Genomic DNA, 4,787 nt, shown 5'->3' on the forward strand with positions numbered 1-4,787 from the left:
ATAGCTTATCATCCGCAGACTGATGGACGGACTAAAAGAGTCAATCAAGTACTTGAAGATATGTTAAGGTGTTGTGTCCTTAACTATTCCAATAAGTGGGACGAATGCTTACCTTTGGCCGAGTTCTCATACAACAATAGTTATCAGGAAAGCATTAGAATGGCTCCATTTGAAGCACTCTATAGTCGTAGATGCAGAACATCGCTAAGTTGGTCTGAGCCTAGAGAAAGAAGGTTCTTTGGGGTTGACCTTGTGAAAGAAACAGAAGACAAGGTTAAGCAAATACAAAGTAATTTGAAGATACCTCAATCCCGACAAAAGAGTTATGCGGATAGACGATGTAGATCATTGGTGTTTAACAAAGGAGATTTTGTATATCTGAAAGTATCACCAATGAAGGGAGTTACCCATTTTGGTGTTAAAGGCAAGTTGGCACCTCGATATATTGGACCATTCCAAATTTTAGAGAGGTATGGAAAAGTGGCATATCACCTAAAATTACCAGAACATCTTTCAGCTGTACATGATGTATTCCATGTTTCTCAATTGAAGAAGTGTCTCCGAGTGCCTGAGCAGAATGTTGAGGTCGAAGGAGTGGAACTTGAACCAAATTTGACTTATTCCAAATATCCTATCTGAGTTTTGGATCAGAAAGGTCATGTTACTCGAAGAAGGACAATCAAGTTCTACAAGATACAATGGAATCAACATTCAGAAGAAGAAGCTACTTGGGAATCAGAAGATTACTTATTAGAAAAATTTTCAGAGTTTCTTGCGTCAATATAGAGTAATGTTAGTTGAGCTAGGTTGTTAAGAATCATACTTGTAAAGGAACCTCAGCTGTTTTATGGACAAGTTTTGGATGTTTTTGGACTGACACATTTCCTTTTCCATTACTTACCCTATGGCTTTGAATCTCGGGGCGAGATTTCTTTTAGGGGGAAGGATTGTAACACCCCAGGTGTTTAAATATTAAAAACAGGATATGTCATCATATCCATTGCAAGGCATTGGTCATATTGCAAACTTTGATATGCATTCACTAAAACAAGTTTACATTTATGTTATGAGTGTTGAATTGAATTATTTGAATCAAGTTCAAACTTTGGTTTGGATTTGAGTTTTCGAGAAAACCCTGATTTTCAGTATTTAAATCCTACCCTAAAAACTCATTTCAAAATCTAAGTACATTTTGGGGTTGAGCCTTAAAGCAAAATTGTAGAGCTTGTTGAGTTGTACAAAGTTGGTTTTTGGAGTTTTCCAAGTTGTTTAGTAAAATTTGAAGTAATTTGAAAAGGCGAAATTCCTTAAATGTCCCCTTTTCGAATTCAAATTTTCATTTCAAAATGTAGACCGAATTAGGGGGTGGTTATAAATGGCAAAGTTGTAGAACTTTTGATTTTGAACAACTTTTATTTTTGGAGATTTTTGAGTTGTTATACAAATTTGGGAGTAATTTGAATTTGAAAACGAATGGTAATTCTACAATTACTATGAACAGTGTTCACCGCCTAAGCTACATGGCTGGCGATCCTCTTCGGCGTTCTAGGCGCGTCGTGGCTGTCTTTGGCGTCATGCTGGCGCGGTGAAGGCTTCTGCGTGGCTTCTCATTGCTTCTAAGCCGCGCTATTTAGCCTGAGCCATCGTCGTTCATCTCTTTTCATCTTCCTTTGTTTTCACCGCCGCCACCGCCGTTGCGATAGCTCTGTTGAGCTTTTGCCGTCAACCTAGCGCTGTTGCCCTCTCGGTAAAGGTCATCCCAGCTTCGTCTCTTCCTTGCGAACACAGCTAGCCAACCTTGGTCGCCTAAAATTGTCCGGAACTCGCTGTCCATGCTCTTCTTCCTCACGGCCGGCCGAACCACCGTCGACCTTGCCTCACTATGGTCAGGCCACTCTAGTCCGTCTCCGCCTTCACCGAGCATACCATCATGTTCGTGGTGAGTTCCTGAGCGTGATGCTCTCTCCGCTTTAGTCTCTACCGCGTTGTAGCCGGAGTTGTATCGCGCGCCGCCATGTCTGCACCACCGTGGGCGCCATGGCTGGCATGGAGCTTCCTCTGGTGTGCCTGCTACTATTCTAAGGGTCAGGATAGGTTCGCGGGGTGATGTTGATCATGATGGTGCTGTCCACCTCACCGGAGTCTCGCCGTCAGCGCGTTTTGGCCGATCGGAGTCGGTGGCACCGCCGTGTGCTCTGTTCGGTGGCACCACCGCTTTACCAGACTTTTCCGTCAATGAAGGCAAGCCCCGGATGCATTTAAACCTACCTTGTGTTTTACAAATTGGTTTCGCATTTGCTTCTCTTTACTGCATTAAGTGATTAGGAGTTGAGTGCAAACCTAATTGGTGCATTATCAACCTTGTTTTCCATATCTACCTTGTTACCAGTTTTAATTCGTATATGCCTAGTTATGCTTAGCTATGCTTAGAACGATGAAAGTCAGGTGATTACCTATCACCTACAAGTTTTAAATGGAACTTTGGTTACTTATGTTACTTATGTTATCATGTGATATGGGAATGTGGAGTAATAAATCTAGACCGGGCGGACTCAGTGTGTGTGAGCCACAAGACATGGAGGTCTTGTGAGCAGGTTCTTTCCGCCTGTGTCGATTGAGGCCCGTCCGTTGTTGAACTGCGTGAGGTAAGACTTTGTAGTACTAACTGCATACTCTGGTAAGCCTTAACTTGGCTATTCTATTACGAGAATGGCTACTCGCGCACTAAGAGTGGAGAGATGGCGGGAATAGCGTGTACCCACGTGGCAATGGGCTGGATTCGTGGAGTACTGTATTCTCGGGTGGCGCAGACCCGTTCTTGTTTTAGAGGATCCGAGAGTAGGTTGGTATATGTAGGTCGGGGACCTACATATGTCGTGTGGTCTAGAATCCCCAGCTGGGTTTAATCGGTTTGAATCATCGTTGCTCCTCGGTTATGGAGACTCACTTCTCTGTTCATCATCGTAGTTTAATAACTAAAATTTGAGAAGGTGTTGGATATGAAGTTTCATGATCTCAATACGGATCGTGTCATCTTTGTATATGATTTTATGAAGTTTTAAATGTCGAATTAAAGAATTTTGTTAAAGAGCATTTACGTAAAATAACTTTAATTATTACTAAAGCTATACCTTGAATCCCTGAGCCTGCATTCCTGAGTTTATCAGTTTTTATTTCGGTTAAGTCTTGTTGAGTACTTTTGTACTCAAGGTTCGTTGACCCTTATTGTAGGTGAGCCTCATGAACAGATCTGTTTTGGATCGTGCTGCATGACTATTGTTCGATCTGACGATGAGAAGTAAATGTGTGGCCCTTGGACAGGGCAGTTCTATTGTGTGTTTTGTATTATGTTATAATGCCACTCCACTACTATGTTTTGTATTAATTATCGAACTTCGTTTGTAAGGTTTAAAACCACTGGTTTGAAAACTAAGTTATTGTAAGACTTCCACTGTATTTACTCTGGTGTATCTATTTGAATAAACTATTATAATACTGCAATGACTCTGTAATGTGATCCTGCTCGGAAATTGTGGATGATTCGGGGTTCCCCGAGGACACCCGACAAAATTCTTAAGTTACTAGGAATATATGCATAGTAGTCAAAGGTCGTTGGACAGTGACAAGTGCATGTGGGTCCTATAATTTAGGAGGTTCTGCCACATTCTACTGGCCCACCGCAGTAGCCGACGCCGAGCAAATTGTACGCACCTACGAAGGGTGCTAGTACTATGCTCGACAGACTCACCTCCTGGCCTAGGCACTCTAGATGATCCCCATCACATGGCCCTTCATGGTCTGGGGGCTCGACCTGGTTGGGCCACTCAAAAAGGCACCCGGGTGCTTCACCCACCTGCTTGTCACCATTGACAAGTTTACAAAATGGATCGAAGCTCGACCGATCTCCATGATCAAATCTGAATAGGTTGTGCTGTTCTTCCTCGACATCATCCACTGCTTTGGAGTACTGAACTCCATCATCACAGACAATGGCATGCAGTTCACCAGTAGGAAATTCATTCAATTCTGTGATGAACAGCACATCCGGATCGATTGGGCAGCCATCGCGCACCCCCGGACGAACGGGCAGGTTGAGCGTGCAAACGGCATGCTCCTGCAAGGCCTTAAACCTAGAATTTTCAATCGGTTGAACAAGTTTGGTGTGCGCTGGCTCACTGAGCTTTCGGTCATGCTCTGGAACCTAAGGACAACTCCTAGCTGGGCCACCGGCTACACACCCTTCTTCATGGTCTATAGCTCTGAGGCCGTTCTCCCAATGGACCTTGACAATGGAGCACCAAGAATCAGAGCATACGATGAACAGGGGGCTGAGGCATCCTACCAAGACACCATGGATTAGCTAGATGAAGCCCACAACAACGCCCTCCTCCGTTCAGCTAAGTACCAGCAGGCATTGCGATGGTACCACAACCGACAGGTGTGGGACCGAGCCTTCAACGTCGGGGACCTCATCCTCTGCCTTGTGTAGAGCAACAAGGACCGTCACAAGCTCTCCCCGCCCTGGGAGGGGCCGTACGTCATCGCCGAAGTACTTTGCCTAGGCGCCTACAGGTTGAAAACCATCGACGGCGACATCTTCACAAACACCTGGAACATTGAGCAGCTACGTCATTTTTATCCTTAAATAAACGTATGTTTTTTCTTATCAGTTTTTGTCCTTACAAAATCCCCAATCTTTAGTGACATCCAACCCCTGCAAATCGCTAGGGGTCAGACCTCACTCGGGGGCTGATACAAATAATACAAGCACATTCTGCAAACACTTC

This window comes from Miscanthus floridulus, chromosome 3 (assembly GCF_019320115.1).
Source record: "Miscanthus floridulus cultivar M001 chromosome 3, ASM1932011v1, whole genome shotgun sequence".
Taxonomy (NCBI): domain Eukaryota; kingdom Viridiplantae; phylum Streptophyta; class Magnoliopsida; order Poales; family Poaceae; genus Miscanthus; species Miscanthus floridulus.